This window comes from Nicotiana tomentosiformis, chromosome 8 (assembly GCF_000390325.3).
Source record: "Nicotiana tomentosiformis chromosome 8, ASM39032v3, whole genome shotgun sequence".
Lineage (NCBI taxonomy): Eukaryota > Viridiplantae > Streptophyta > Magnoliopsida > Solanales > Solanaceae > Nicotiana > Nicotiana tomentosiformis.
In genome coordinates, this window is record NC_090819.1 from 51,977,674 (window position 1) to 51,995,056 (window position 17,383).

Sequence of the window (17,383 nt, forward strand, 5' to 3'; positions counted from 1 at the left end):
GTAGGCTGCGGGACGGGTAGAATACATTTGGATATATTGACTACACATCCCTAAGCACTTTAATACATAAATTGACTGTTCAAAATCCCACACTTTTGTCAAACCATAACTCCATCCTTACATCAATATATATCAACTCCCAACTTATTTAAGCACAAATACATTAAGAATTACCACAAAATTTTGAGTGGCTCTTACTTTTTCAAAACAATGCACATTTCTCCTTAATTCAATAGCTCTACTCAAAAGCCAAACCAACACCCCACACTTTAACTTTTACAAAGTTTATAACAATTTCAAGTGCTCATGAGAGGTAAGAAGGTTCAAATAGATGGTCAATTCAAACAATTAGGTAAGGCTTGTAATGTGGTTGCCAAAGAAAGAGGATTACAGGCTCAAAGGGGTCAACTAGGATACATAACAATTAGGTGGTTAACAACATATAACTAGCTCAACAAAGAAATGCCTATATCACTTCCAAGACTGAATAAAACTACTATTTCGCTTTGCAAACACACGGGGCAAGTTCTAGACATAAAATACAATGCACGGAATACCCAAAACCTCACACACATATGGCACATAACTCACTCAGGATTGGACTCTTCAAGATACTCTAGTCAAAGTAGTTAAGCAAAGTTAAGATCATACAATTTAAGGTAATTATACAAGAGTCAAAAATTGAGCGTAAGCGTCACAACTAAAGCACTTACTATTCTCAAGGCGTAATGCAGTCAAGAGATATTGCTTTCATTTCAAATCACAGCACAAGGCTTTCTACTCCTAAAAAATAAAAACTAACTACACCCGGTTCAAACAAAACCCTTGAAAAAGAACTGCGGTACAAATAAAAACCAAGGGGGAATTCATACGCTACCTAAATTTTTTTTTTGTCTTTTTCTTTCGACTTAATCCCTCAAGAAACCTGTCGAATGACATCCATCATCGGAAAAAATCAAAAATTTTAAAATTTTTAATCAAATGAATTACAAAAATACACATAGACATTTATATATTCTATACATATATACTCACACATAGACATTTATACATTCTATACATATATACATCCCCACCCACACTTTAAATTGTGGCATGTCCCTATGACAAACAAATAAAAAGCAAGAGGTAAGGAAAACTTTCCTGGACATCTTGTCGGGGTTTGAGTCGAAGTTGGGCTCCATCCCTCGCACCCGAACTAGTGTACACATCCATGTAGATAGCTTCTTCTCAGCCTTCTTGGGGTACACCCCACACTTAACTGTCTCACTCACTGCAACCTTCTCTTTCGCACCCTTCACTTTCCATTCAACACTCGCAACTGGTTTGTCCTTTTGTGCCTCCTTTGCTACATCCATCTTGAAAGTCATAGTTTCCTCACCCACTCTAAGCATGAGTTTTCTATCTTGTATATATAATATAGCTCTACCCGTCGCTAAGAATGGTCTTCCTAGGATGAGGGGGACCTCCTTGTTCTCTTCCATATTAACCACTAAGAAATCCACAGGAAATACGAACTTATCCACCCGAACTAAGACATCTTCAACTATTCCCTCGGGTATTAGAGTTGTTTGGTCTGCTAGCTACAAAGATATTGGTGCAGACCTTCTCTCTCCAATCTCCTTCTCCAGTTTCCTCTAAATAGATATAGGCATTACATTAATTGAGGCACCAGAATCACATAGAGACTTATCAAAATTAGTAGTGCCTAAAGAGCAAGGTATGGTAAAACTCCATGGATCTCCACACTTTTGTGGGAGTTTATTTTGCAATATCGCGTTGCAATGCTCTGTGAGCTTGACCACTGAGGTCTCCTCTATTTTCCTCTTCTTCGTAAGGATCTCTTTGAAGAATTTAGCATAAGTAGGAATCTGTAAGAGCACTTTTGTGAATGGTAAGTTTACATGAACCCGTTTCAGCACATCCAAAACTCACTCGAACTGCTTGTCCAGCTTTTCTCTACTTAGCTTTTGGGGAAAAGGTAGCACAGGCATATGCTTGTTCGTCTCAGGTCCTCCCTTCTCGAGTTTTCTTCCTTCTTCTTTTAGACACCACTCTTCAACTGCTCCCCGCTTTCCTTTTCATGTCTCATATATTTTTGGATTGGAGTGAGATCTTTCAACACTTGCCCACTTCTCAAAGTTACATCATTTACTGTCTCTTTAGGATTTCTTTTTGTATTAGCCGAGAGTGTTCTTGGGGCTCTCTCAAACATTAGAGTAGCTAAGTGCCCAACCTATTTTTTCAGGCTTCAAAAAGATGTACCTAAATCTTTGATAGCTGTATCATGGGAATCAAGCCTCTCATTTGTCTTGATAATGAAGGTCTTCATAAGATCTTCCATGCAGGATTGATTCGACTATGGAGATTGATACTGCTGCCTCTGCTGATTTTGAAAACCTGGAGGTCCTTGTTCCTGAAATCTAGGGTTGTTTTGTTGCCATGCATTTTCAGTACCCCTAGGTGGACTCCATGAAAAGTCGAGGTGCCTCTGACCCATTGCATTAAAATTATAGTTTCCTATAGCATTCACTTCCTCAGTTGAGGCTTGACACTCATGAGTCCTCTTCCACATTTATCACAAGTTGCGTGGTGTACATTTTGCATCGAAGCTACAGTTAGCTTTCGTATTTCTTTAGCCATAGCATCAAGCTGTACTTGCACAGATATAGTAGCATCAACTTGGTGAACACCAGTTGATTTTCTTCTTTCCACACTCTCAGAGGGCCACTGATTAGAATATTAAGATAACTCATCAAGAATTATAACTATCTACGCTGGAGTCTTCTTCATAAAAGGGCCTCCAACTGCATTGCTCAATGTTCTACGCGAGGTCAGTGTCAATCCATCCCAAAAATCCCGGAGTTGCATCCATATTTCAATTCCGCTATGTTGACACCTTCTAACTATCTCCTTAAACCTCTGTCATGCTTCAAAAATAGTTTCACTCTCTTTATGGCAGAAGTTACGGATTTCCTTTCTAAACTTGCCCGTCTTAGCTGAGGAGAAATATTTATCAAGAAATTTTCTGGTCATCTTCAACTATTCCCTCGGCAAGCTTCGAAGCCACTACTTTGCATCATCTGCCCATCAGATGCATGTTTGGATCTTCATCAATCTTTCCTCTGAAAACGCAGTTGTTTTGAGTGGTTTGAAGCAAACCTTGCTTCAACTCAAAATTATTGGCTGCAATTGGAGGTGGTCTAACACTTGACAATCCTTGATTGTAGACTGGTCTGGCATAGTCACCCAATACTTTACCAGGCCTTGGTATCGCATTCTCGAACTGGTCTTCAATCAAGGGTCGATTTAGATTGAATCTTCGACCCCTATTGTCTTCGACAGTTTACTCAGCAGCTATCCTTGCATCTGCCTCTACCTCATTGTCATCGTTATTAGCCATGTGTTCTTGGGTTGAAGGTTGCCCTAAGAACCTTACGGTGAACTCTTTCTCCTTCCTCAGTTGCCGCAAGTGTTTTTCCAATTCCGGTTTGTAGGGTATTACTTCTTTACAAGAAATTTGTGTCATACACTACGGACTTAACCTGTTGCCTGCACATAGAGGAGAAACCCGTGAAGAACAAAATAAAAGTAAAAAAAATAAAAATAAATTCCTGAATTAGCACTGCAAACTATTTCAAACACTATTGATTGCCTATCCCCGGCAACGACGCATAAAATTTGACGAGCGCAAAACACACACATAATTTGTGCTCACTAGTCAAAGATAGTATAGTATAATATCGTGTCCACAAGGATTGGATTTAAATAGTATTCTCGTAGTTTCTAGCGTGATTGCTATCCAGGAGGTTCAACAATTGAGATTTATATGATTAATAATAAAATTTAACTAAGAATCTAAAATCTACAGCTATTGACTAGTGACTATCGAAACTAGAAATAAGCAATTAAGATTATCAGTGGAAGAGGATAGGGTTTTGACAGAATAAGTGCAAGATAATTATTCGGGATCTAACTCTAGATAATTCACTTCCAATGTTCAAGTGAGTCTCTCGAATTCACTCTATTATTAGTTCAATCGTTCAGCAAAAACTCCTCTCTCGATTAAGTCTTAACCTCACGAGATGAACCAATTTAAGCACTATGAAGATATGCAAGAATGCGTAATGGATTGGTCTTTAGGAAAACCTCTTTCGATTATTCTCCTAAATAAATTTAATCAATGATTCAACTAGCCTCTTTCGATTACTCAGAAGAATCTATGAACTCAACCAACAATATAATGCAAAGATATCACAAGTTATGCCTCTTTCGATTACAAGAACAAGTGAATATAGATGCAATAATTAAATCTTACAAAAACGATTCAAATACATAAAAATAGAGTTATAATCCACAAACAATCATCAATACACCAAAACCATCAAAACCCAAAAGGATCTACTCCATAGACATGGAGAAGTTCTTCACAAATGTAACTAAAGTAGAGGAAAACATAAATTAAATCCAAACCCGGATCTTGAGTGAGGAAGGAATGATGAAATCCTTGTGCTTGTGTTCTTCCAACTCCTCCTTAGCCTCCTTATCCTCCTTAGGTCGAAAATGTGTCAAAAGTCCCCGAAAATGGTGTTTTCCCGTGTATTTAAGCCATCCCCCAATAAACCCTGGATGAAATTACCCTTTTTAGCGGAAATGGGAAGTTACTCTAACAATTTTACACTACCGCGCCGCACCATGGGGCGTGCTTGAGGCAATTTCCAGAACACTTCACAAAACACTTTCTGGGCATAATTTGCACTGTCGAGGCGCCCCATGCGGCGCGACTGTGCAGTTTTCTTAGAGTAAGTTCGTTTCTCCAATTTTTGACATCCGGACTTGGTCCTCGACCCCCAAACTCGATCCCGGTTTAATCCCTTGGGCTTCTACTCAGAATTCAAAGCTCCAAATAGCTCGAATTTGCTCAGCAACATCTAAATAAATCGTAATCACTCCTACGCAGCAGAAAACACACAATAAGTGCAAAACACTACTAATTAAAGCTCAACATAAATAAAGTGCAGTGAATTAGACTACAATAAGTGACTAAAACATGGGATTATAGTCTACCATCAATACCCCACACTTAAACCATTGCTCGCCCTCGAGCAATTAAACTACACTTCACATAGACACGACCGTTTTAAGCAACTATCCTAACTCATCACGCCAAGAATAATTGAAGCAGATTAAGCATAATACCGTAACATCCTCGCCTCAAGGTTTGACTCAACAGCACCACGCATTTTTCATAACCCGCTCACTTGCTCTAACACAGAGGTTAACGACATTACCTTTCCTTCGTGAATCAAGTCCCCTCACACGACAATAGAGAGTAGTTCCACACATAATAAAGTTTAAGAACAATTAGGAACTCAAGATAGAAAGAATTCACTCACTCTCAGAAATGACATTCATGTACCACAAAAGACGTACCATAAGCTTGCCCGTAATGTACTACTCTACAAATTGAGCTCATTCAGTCAAGGATCAAGTAGGGCTTTATTTGGTTGTAATGTAGGCTGCGGGTCGGGTAGGATACATTTGGATATATTGACTACACATCCCTAAGCACTTTAATACATACAATTGACTGTTCAAAATCCCACACTTTTGTCAAACCATAACTCCATCCTTACATCAATATATCTCAAGTCCCAACTTCTTTAAGCACAAATACATTAAGAATTACCACAAAATTTCGAGTGGCTCTTACTTTTTCAAAACAATGCACATTTCTCCTTAATTCAATAGCTCCACTCAAAAGCCAAACCAACACCCCACACTTTAACTTTTACAAAGTTTATAACAATTTCAAGTGCTCGTGAGAGGTAAGAAGGTTCAAATAGATGGCCAATTCAAACAATTGGGTAAGGCTTGTAATGTGGTTGCCAAAGAAACAGGATTACAGGCTCAAAGGGGTCAACTAGGATACATAACAATTAGGTGGTTAACAACATATAACTGGCTCAACAAAGAAATACCTATATCACTTCCAAGACTGAATAAAACTACTATTTCGCTTTGCAAACACACGGGGTAAGTTCTAGACATCAAATACAATGCACGGAATACCCAAAACCTCATACACATATGGCACATAACTCACTCAGGATCGGACTCTTCAAGATACTCTAGTCAAAGTAGTTAAGCAAAGTTAAGATCATACAATTTAAGGTGTTTATACAAGAGTCAAAAACTGAGCCTAAGCGTCACAACTAAAGCACTTACTATTCTCAAGGCGTAATGCAGTCAAGAGATATTGCTTTCATTTCAAATCACAACACAAGGTTTCATACTCCTAAAAAAAAATAACTACACCCGGTTCAAACAAAACCCTTGTAAAAGAATCGCGACACAAAGAAATACCAAGGGGGAATTCAGATGCTACCTATAAAAAAATCTCTACATATAGGTCAAGGGAACTACTTGACCTAGTGCCACCACTTGATCCCTGCGCAGAAGTAAGAAGAAAGAATGTTGAGGATACACTCAAGTTTAGTATTGCCGTATCCTGGACTAAATACAGAGAAGCAAGGGAAAAAAGGAACATCCTCGAGGAGAAGAGGCTGAGTGTAAACGGACTTAAGGAGAACTACCCGCATATACTGGAAAATATCAACAAGAGGGAATAAGAGTTCTTCACTAAGCCCTAGGGTGAGTATAACGAGGTACTTATAAGGGAATTCTATGCTGCCTATGCTGCCTCAATGACTAAGCAACAAGCCAAGCGATGAGCTTACTTGACATCAATCACAGTCAGAGGGGTTGCGGTATCTTGTGGCCCCAAATAAATCAATGAAATCTATTTCGGGGAATAGGAACCGGGCGCAGTAGAATATGGTGCAAAATTGGCACGAAAGGAAGATAAGCGTACTTGGGTAGCTTCTGTCATAGCACAGGGGACTCCAACTTGGATTGCACCAGGGAAAAAATTCAAAAGAGGGATCTAACCCTAGAAAGTCAGTATTGGCTAAGTTTTATCTATTCTCGCCTACAGCCAGCAGGAAATGAAATTGACATCAGTCTAGACAAGGCGATCCTAATTGCTTCAATCATGTCAGGCATCAAAATTGATGTGGGGAAACTCATATTCCCTGAGATAGGCATCCAGGCAGACCAAGGGAAAACTTTGCTCCCCTTCCCGTTCCTCATCACTACTTTGTGTGAAGACGCAGAGGTTCCCCTAATTCCCAAATATGACTGCATGATAGAGGCCACTCAAGATATTGACATTACTAGGTACTCCACCCCTTCAGAGAATGTACCCGCAGAGGCAGAGCAACCAGTCATCCACCCACCCGCCTCATCCACTTCAGCAACACCCGCACCTACCACCTCCACATCCACTCCCAGGCCAGCTACAACATCAACACCCGGGCCGGCCACTACTGCCACTGCCACACCACCAGTTTCACTGGCTGCCATCTCCAAGCTTGGTCTACTGGCACATCACACTAATGCCAAAGTAGACAAGCTTGCGAAAGATCTTCCACTACTCATCAGGCAAGCATTGGCACCATTCTAAGCCTCAGTGAGTGATCTTCAAAAGAAATATCTATCGTATAAAGATCGAATCAAAAACTTTGAAGCTCGCCTTGAGAAGGTTGAGAGAGGTGGAGATGGGGACATGCCTCAACTCGAAAAAGATGTTGCTGAGCTCAAGTTGGAGATGCATAAGATGCAGACATTAGAGTTTGACCTCACAACCCTTCTTCTGGCAGACGAGGAGCATGGTACTGGCACCTCCTGAGCACCAGACCTTGCTTTGGATTTCACAAACCTCCTCTCAGTAGAGGAGGAACATGGTACTGGATCTCAAAGGCTCCGAGAACTGTTGCTCACAATGATGATCATTCAGATGAGGAATCAGTAGAGTCTCGTGAGGAGACAGACGGAGAGCAAGTTGTTGAGGAGGTTGATGACCAGATGATTAACAAAGGTAAATCGGTTGCCTCTACAGAGGAACATGATGAGGAGGAGCCAGAAATGCAGAGAGCTATTGCATATTCTCTTGAGGACATGGCTGCCATGCCTACCACCACTACCACAGAACATCATCGGGTGAGGCCAGCAGCTCCCTGGTCCAGGACCCGGCTTCGCAATTTGAGGAGCCCATTTATTTGGTCTCGGACACCACTATCCAGTCGGAGGTCCACCCACTAACCCTCCAGTTTAAGCTCCTGGCCATACGGACGCATCAGACAGTCCAACCCCTCCAAATGCTTAGTGCACTCCATGAAGCCCCTAAACTTTGCTCTTACTTTTTTTTAATGAATTGAAGGCAATGCATGGTTCTATGGTGGGGGTGGGGTAGCAAGAAAACTTTTGCAAATTGTACATAGCTATTAGTCTTGACAGTGTAGATAGTAATGAATTCCCCTTAGTTTTTCTTTGCCAGGTTCTTTTCTAAGGGTGTAATAGTAGAACTACGGCCGTAGTCATGAAATATTTTTACTTGTTTGGTGCTTTTGTATTTGATTCAAGTATGTGATAATTTGTTTGTGAAATAAAGTTTACCCTTCAAATTTTGTGAATAAATAGTCATTTTAGTGAAATTGAGGCTCGTTCTTTGACTTTATGTTTACTTAGTATCGCAATATCATGTGATGAAGCTTTGTATTACCTTATATTCATTTGAGGGCTGAAAATATGCCGCTCAAACATTTCATGCGTCATGAGTGGTGCGGATTTGTGAATAATGCATGTGCTTAACTCATACTCTAGAACTTGCCCAGTTGGTTCCTCAATGCAAATCTTAGGTTGATATTCGGTTATTGAAATGATCTTAGGTCTTCTTTGTGATTGCAAACTAATTCTTGTACAAATTGACCTCCCTTGTGCATTTATTACCCTAGTTGTCCCGTGTTGAGTTTTTAACCTTTCCTTTGACTACCACATTACAAACCTTTACCCTTTTTGTGAAATTACTCCCTCTTTTGCACCCGTCCTCCTTGAAAGTTATGAATGAGGCTTAAAGCCTAAGTTGGGGGTGTTGGTGTTAATTGGGAAATGGTAGAGGAATGTATCATGTGTAGAGGCTAATCTCTCGAGGTTGTATCTTGTGAAGCGAGCGACTAAGTTGAGAGCCAACGTACTTAAAACCAAAATCTCCACATCATCCTAAACCACAAAATACTTAATCTTCTAAAAAAAAGAGAAGATGAAGAGAAAAATGGAGTATCAAGCAAAGGTGGTAAGACAAACAACTAGGGGGTGGTTATGAACTACAAGGTGGGTTGATAGTAGCAATTAGATATCAATAAGGGCAAAGTGTGTTACTTAAGAAAGAATCTGTGTAGCGTTCAAGGAGGGTAAAGTCACTAATTTCCCAAATATTCATCCAACCCGTCCCCAATCCTACACTACAAACCGTGAAAGGTCCTTTTTGATCAACAACCAAATATTCCTGAGCTAGCAACGAGTTAAAATAAGAGCAAGCATATGGATTGATACTTGTGGAACTTGACTTTCTTTCTGAGTGCGAGAGTTTTTGAATGTATCCATTATACATAATTGTATTTGTTGAGTTGGGATTTACTTTGTTGTGAGGACGTGTGAATGGCAAGAGTTTACAGAACTTAGGCTTCTTGTATTTGTTGAGTTGGGATTTAAATAATTATTTATCTTTATTGAAGGGTAAATAAAGGAAATTACATAGCACCACATAGTCATTGACGTTTTGTGATCGGTGGGAAGTAGATTAGTCTCCTAGTAGGGTAGCTCTTTAGTTGTTTGAGGACAAGCAAGAGTTTAAGTTGGGGGTGTTGATGTGCCGTAGAAATGTGGCACTTTCAATACTAGTTTCATAGACTTTAGCATGTCTTTTAAAGCATTTTAAGTCATTTCTTATGTAGTTTTGGTGTTTTGCAGGAATTCAGACTTGAAGAGCCAAGAACATGGAAAGGATGACAAAAAAACCATGAAGAAGGCAGAATTGCAATAGATATGCGACCGCAGAATTGATGTGCGAACCGCATTTCTATCGTAGATGTAACCAGGCCAGCACAGTTTTAAGAGTCAAATATGCGGTCCAGTACGCGGTTGCGTAACCATTGTGTGGACCGCAGAATTATCCCACAAATATAAGAGAAATTCATAATGATCCAAAGTGATGATTATGCGATTCATTATGCGGATAGCGGAATCAGTATGCTGACTGCATAAGTGATATGTGATGGAAATCTGGAAGCGCTGATGATCAGATCTGCAGCATTATAATGATTTTGCGGACCGCGGATCACATCTGTGGTTCATTCTGCGATCGCGAACTCTCCTGATAGGCTATTTTTTGTGAATTTTGTCCGCATTTTTTCGGGAATTATAAATGAATAACTAGGATTTTTGTGGTACACCTTCTCTGAAAAGGGTCCTACATTGAGAGCATTGAATACTGCACTTGTTGTGGATCTTTTTTGGATAGATTCCAACACTTTGTCTTCATTGTAAGCTTTTATTACTTTCTTTAATGCATTGTTCTTGTATTGGATAGTATTTTAGTATGAGTGGACCCTAAGTGTGTGTAATATTAATGGGTGTTTACCATTGAATATATATATAATAGGTGATTGATTTTTATTTATTTCTTATGCTTCATTTATGGTTGATGGTTGCAAATATTAACTAGTGCCAATTTACTTTATATTTCACTTAGAAAAGTGGCTTAGGGTTTGATAGAGATGAATAGCAAGAACTCAAGCCTTTAAACCTTATTTAATAGAATCACTTAGGAATAAGTGGGTTCTACTTGGCATAAATTGTTTGCTCTTAATTGTAACTCTTTTATATTTGGGAAAATTATAAAGCGAAAATACTACCTAACTATTGGAAAATATTGGGTAGTCATTTAGGAACAATTTGCATATCAAAGGACCTCCCATTAGAAATGTATCATATTAATACCGATAGCATTACATTCCATAGAAGGGGACACAACCCTTGTTTCTTAATCTAATTAATCAATTCTCTTAACAATTCATAATTACCAAACTCTTTTTTAACTAACGGTGTAGAATTATGACTTTAGTCAAGTGACACACTATTCAAGTAACCTTTTCACACCTATTCCCTGTGGGATTCAACCACAATCTAGTTGGATTATTATATTTGACATCGACCGCCTTACACCATTTATATAGGTGTAATTTGAGCATATCCAACATCAGCTTAGATCAGCATGGTGAAGGAAATAATTGGTTCCCTTGGTATGATAGAGCATTACAGTATTTTCTGCGGTTAGACTTATGGGTTTGGCAGTCTGCTTGACTTGGTTTATTTAGAGGGATTAGATTCTGATGGCCTAGTTATGTGCAGATAGGTTTCGAAGCGTTTGCAATGGTTTGACCACGACTTGATGTTGATGTCTTCTATGGGTATGGAACATTTGTTGTGTGTTGTGAGTTCTCCTGAAATGAGTTAAGTGGGATGTTTATGTTCGATGAAATATTTATTCTACCTGTGATTCAGAGTTAATAATGGGAATTCTCGTATATTCATATGATAGCATTATAGATGCAGTGAGCTGCATGAGATTGGGATTGAATGGGAAAGGTTATGATTTAGTTCGAAAGGAAGGTCATGATTTCTAGACAACATGAGAGATATTAGATTCTTAAGAGGATGCTAGCACTATTTTATATCATCTGAGAATGGTGTGTATCGTAGAAGAGTGTGTATTGTAGAAGGGTGTGTATTATAGAAGGCACATTTTGTACTGATTTGCGGATACTGATATTTAGGTTAAAGTATATATATGTATATCGCCTCATATTTTACTTGTGTTTCGTGGATTTCGGATGTAAAATGTATTGATTTATGTTAATTCGTGGTATTTTTATGTGTAGGAATCATCTGGAGGCAATAGTGGGCAAAAGGTGCGAGATTAGAGCCAAAACAGAGGAAAATGGGAAATGTTGAATTCCAGCGCCACAGGCAGTGCCCCATGCCACCTATGGCACCGTTTACAGAATGTTTAGCAGGCCAGCGCCAGCACCCCACGCTGCCCTGGACGCTGTGACGAGAATTTCTCCAACTTTGTCCGGGACAAGGTTATTTCGGCCCTAGACCTACCCTACTCGTATAAAAGCAAGACTAAACCTATTTTGAGAGGGGAGATGCCACTTTGAAGGAAAAATAGACACGATAACCATTCAGAAGCGAGGATATCTCAGTTTTCTTCATATTTTCTTAGTATTTTCAATTATGCAACACTTATGAAATTGTTTGATATTATCATGAGTGGCTAAAACCCATAGTTCTGGGGTTGTGATTTAGCCATGAATATTATTGTTTAACGTTGACTTAACCTTAATTATAATTCACCAATATATGGTTGTTTCTTCAATTCTGCGATTAATTGCTTAATTGTCTGGCCAACAGTTAGGTTCTATTTACTATCTATGCTATGCTTGGGTAAGCCATGTTTAGATTAGAGAAGAATTGAAGAGAGCACGATCTTAACTCTGGTGGGGGTGGGGGGATTTGTGGTTAGGATAGGAATATACCTAGTCACCGTGCTTAATTAAATATCGTAATCTTAATGCGTTCTTAATAGATTAGTTCCATAGGAATATAGGTATTAATATATTTTGAATAAGCGAGTAGTACTTTGGGAGAAGGCTACGAGAGCAATTGTTCGATTAATTAGAAACCATGAGTGAATTGTATGAAAGGGAGAGTTCACTAGAACACAATAAGATTGGTGAATCGATTACAACCTTGGAATATTCATCTCTGCTGAATACAGAACAACCATGTTGCTGCTTGATAATTTAGTTACTAGTTAGAATTATTGTTTAGTATAATCACACTTTTGAACTTGGATTGACTCGACTGAATAACAATCTTGGTGAATTTAGTGGGTAGTTAATACAAGTCTCTGTGGGTTCGACACTTGACTTATCATTTTATTACTTACGACCACGTATACTTGCATGTGCGTTTGGGAGCAACAAGTTTTTGACACCGTTGCCGGGGACTTGAAAATTGACTACTTTCTAATTTTAGCATTAATGGTTTATTTCGTCAAGTCTAACATTACTGAATTGTTACTCTGCTCTCGGGAACCTTGATTGAATGCGAAGGGTCAGAAGCCAGGATAGACTTTAAGGCTTTGACCCCGAACCTGAGAGGACATTTCACAGGAGGTTGAGGGAAGCAAGGGACACAAATAATCTTCAGGCACTTGTTCAATTTCCTGTGGACATGGCAGAGGAGCAATATATGGCTATTCAGGAGGTGGAGATGCCTAGCATTGCCAATGTCACCTCCAGCATTGTGAAGCCTAGAATCACTAGGCACTTTGAGCTGAAACAGAGCATGATCCAGCTACTACATGCGAATGGGGAGTTTATGGGTGTTCCACACGAGGATCTACAGCAGCACATCCTGAACTTCTTGGAGATTAGTGATACTTATATCACTAATGGAGTCACTCCAGACTTTGTGAGGCTCACACTGTTCACGTTCTCTCTGTTGGGCGAAGCAAAGCGATGGTTGAAGGCAGAACCAACTAATTCTATTACATCATGTAATGATCTGGCAAGGAAATTTTTGGCAAGGTTCTTCCTTTCAGATAAAACTGCAAAGATCAGAAGTGAGATAGTCGCCTTTACACAGAAATCAGGGGAGTCTTTTTACTCATCATGGGAGAGGTTAAAGGGGATGCTCAGAGACTGTCCTTATCACAATCAGACAAACGAAGTGTTAGCTCACACTTTCATAGAAGGGATACATCCTAACACAAAGATTGTGGTAGATGCTGCAGCTGGAGGTCAAGTGTTGGAGAAAAGCTTTGATGAGATATATGCGTTATTGGACAAATTCTCCAAAAGCAATCCTAATTAACAAGGAGAGATGAGCAGACAGACATTGCAAAAATCTGCATGGGTTCTCGAATTAGATGTAGTCTCTGTATTATCAACGCAGATTTACACAGTGACCAACCAAGTCAATCAGATGACCTTGGTTATTAACAAGCAACAAGACCAGCCAGTGCAACATGTTCAGACATTTTGTGAAGTACGTGGAGAGGGTCACACGAGCGACTTATGCCTAGTTAATCCAGATTCTGTCTGTTTTGTGGGTAATGAAAATAGGGGCCAGACAAACCAGTATGGGAATACTTATAATCCTAACTGGAGGAACCACCCAAACTTTTCTTGGGGTGGAAATCAAGGTGCTCAGAATCAGTACAGGCCACAAGAGCCTCAACAACAATATAGACCACCTGAGGCTGAACAACCTTCAAACCCAACGAGTAAACTTGAGGAGATGATGAAGAAAGTTAGAAGAAGTGCAGTCGAAAAAGAGGAAGCAAGTGACCTTTCATGAGGAACCGACCACCATAGAGGCAAAATTAGAAAAATCAAAAGAGTCAGAGAAGCCATCTGAAGAGGCAGTGGCTAAGCAACCCCCACCATTAGTTACGAGGCCACCACCTCCGTTCCCTCAGAGATTGCAAAAAGTGAAGGATAATGTCGCTTATAAAAAGTTTCTTGATATTTTGAAGCAGGTGCAAATCAACATTTCACTAGTAGACATCCTTCAAGAAGTGCCCAAATATGCCAAATACATCAAGGAAATAGTGTCAAATAAAAGGAGGTTGACCAAGTTCGAGACTATGGCACTCACTGAGGAATGTAGCTCAAGAATTCAAAGCAAGCTACCTCAGAAATTGAAGGATCCAGGTAGTTTCACTATCCAAATCTCAATTGGTAAGCATGCAGTCAGGTGAGCTTTGTGTGATCTTGGAGAGAGCATCAATTTGATGCCACTATCTGTGTTCAGACAGTTGGGGTTGGGTTAGTCGCGCCCAACAACGGTAATTTTACAGTTGGCTGATCGCTCCTTTGCTCATCCTGAAGGAGTGATTGAAGATGTGTCAGTTCAAGTGGGTTCTTTCATATTATCTGCTTATTTCATTATCTTGGACTATGATCCTGATCATGAAGTCCCATTTATTTTGGGGCGCCCATTCTTAGCCACGGGCCGAGCTATTATTGATGTATACGAGGGAAAGATGACTATGAGAGTAGGTGATCGAGTAGAGGTATTCAATGTGTATAAAGCACTCAGATTACCAACCCACTATGAAGAGCTATCCATGATTTATGTGGTGGAAAGTGATGTGACGTCATTGGTGCCTTATACCCCATAGATCCACTTGAAAGAGCCTTAATTGGGGATGAAGAAGACAGTGAAGATGAGATGATGGGAGAAATTAAGCAAGTACTTAACATGTCTTGCAGTTATGTCCATGGCTTTGGGAGATTTGAGGAGTTAGACATGCCCGTCACTCTGACCCATCCTAAGCCATCTATTGAAGAAGCTCCAAAGCTAGAACTTAAGCCCCTTTCAGCACATCTGCGCTATGCTTATTTGGGGAACTCCGAGACATTGCCAGTGATTATCTCACCCAGATTGACTAATGTACAAGAAAACAAATTGCTCAGATTACTTCGCGAGCATAAAAAAGGCTATTGGGTGGACAATTGCTGACATCAAAGGAATCAGTCCATCATTTTGCATGCATAAAATTTTTCTGGAAGACGGACAAATGTTGAGCAACAAAGGAGATTAAATCCCATTATGAAAGAGGTCGTGAATAAAGAGGTTATTAAGTGGCTTGATGCAGCTATCATCTTTCCTATCTCTGACAGCAACTGGGTAAGCCTAGTGCAATATGTGCCCAAAAAGGGTGGGATGACTGTGGTAGAGAATGAGAAAAATGAGCTAATTCCTACTCACACCATGACGGGGTGGAGAGTTTGCATTGATTACAGAAGGCTCAACAAAGCAACCCGCAAGGACCACTTCCCAATTCCATTCATTGACCAAATGTTAGATAGATTGGTGGGGCATGAATATTATTGCTTCCTTGATGGTTATTCGGGGTACAACCAGATTGTCATATGCCTAGAGGATCAGGAGAAGACAACTTTTACTTGTCCTTATGGCACTTTCGCCTTCAAGCGAATGTCGTTTGGTCTTTGTAATGCACCAGCCACTTTCTAGAGGTGCATGATGGTTACTTTCACCGATATGGTGGAAATATTTGTAGAAGTCTTTATGGATGATTTTTTAGTCTTTGGGTCTTCTTATGATGGCTGTTTTAAGAATTTGAGCAAGGTGTTGGCCCATTGTGAAGAAATAAATCTAGTGTTGAATTGGGAAAAATGCCATTTTATGGTGCAAGAAGGCATCGTGTTGGATCACAGAGTGTCAAGGAGCGGCATTGAAGTTGATAAGGCGAAGGTGGAGGCGGTTGAAAACTTACCTCCACCCATTTATGTGAAGGGTGTCCGGAGTTTTTGGGACACGTTAGATTCTATAGACGTTTTATTAAGGATTTTTCAAAAATTGCTACTCCTTTGTGCAGGTTGCTTGAAAAGGATGTAGCTTTCAATTTTGATGAAGCCTGCCTGAAGGCATTTGAACAGCTCAAAAAGCAGTTGGTGGCTGCCCCCATTATTGCGGCACCGGATTGGTCCTTACCATTTAAACTTATGTGTGATGCAAGTGACCATGCTATTGGGGAAGTGCTAGGCCAGAGGAAGGTCAAGATGTTTTATTTTATCTACTATGTGAGTAAGACTCTTGATGATGCACGTCTGAATTACACCACCGCTGAAAAGGAGTTGTTGGCCGTTGTGTGGGCCTTTGAGAAATTTCTGGCATACTTGGTGGGAACAAAAGTCATAGTCCATACCGATCATGCAGCAATCAGATATCTATTTACAAAAAAAGAATCCAAGGCTAGATTGATGCACTGGGTTTTGTTGTTGCAGGAATTTGATATAGAAATACGAGATCGAAAGGGCACAGAGAACCAAGTAGCTAACCATATATCAAAGATGGAAAATCATGACCACGTGGAGGAGGGTGGACAAATTAAAGAGGCATTTCCTGATGAGCAACATTTTTCTATCACCCAATACCCTCCCCCATGGTACGTAGATTGTGTGAATTATCTTGTGAGTGGGGTACTTCCTCCTGAAATTGAATCTAAAGCAAGAAAGAAGCTTCTACATGATGTGAACTTCTACTACTGGGATGAGCTATTCTTGTACAAGATGTGTGCTGATCAGTTGATGAGGAGATGCATTCCAGAAAAGGAGGTGGAATTAGTGTTGTATGATTGTCATGCATCACCTTATGGGGGCCATCATAGAGGCGATATGACAACTGCAAAGGTATTACAATCTAGGTTCTTTTGGCCAACATTATTCAAGGATGCCCATGCATTTGTTAAGAAGTGTGACCGGTATCAAAGAACAGGAACAATCACAAAGAGGCATGAAATGCATTTGAATAACATCCTGGAGGTTGAGATTTTTGATGTGTAGGGGATAGATTTTATGGGACCATTACCATTGTCCAGAGGAAA

At 39.9% G+C, this 17,383-nt stretch overlaps 1 long non-coding RNA gene and 1 other non-coding gene across 2 annotated transcripts in view; one reads left to right on the plus strand and one right to left on the minus strand.

Annotated features, from left to right (window-relative positions):
- The first annotated feature begins 2,881 nt into the window (after positions 1-2,881).
- On the plus strand, positions 2,882-2,988 carry LOC117274593 (small nucleolar RNA R71). The gene has a single exon (XR_004504721.1). It is a non-coding gene; the product is annotated as a small nucleolar RNA R71 (small nucleolar RNA).
- A 1,365-nt stretch (positions 2,989-4,353) lies between these two features.
- The window catches only part of LOC104087968 (uncharacterized), a 32,990-nt gene continuing 19,960 nt past the window's right edge, over positions 4,354-17,383 (minus strand). Inside the window, exon 6 of the long non-coding RNA XR_011410321.1 lies at positions 4,354-4,952. This is a non-coding gene — a long non-coding RNA (uncharacterized lncRNA). The remainder of the gene's footprint in view (positions 4,953-17,383) is intronic.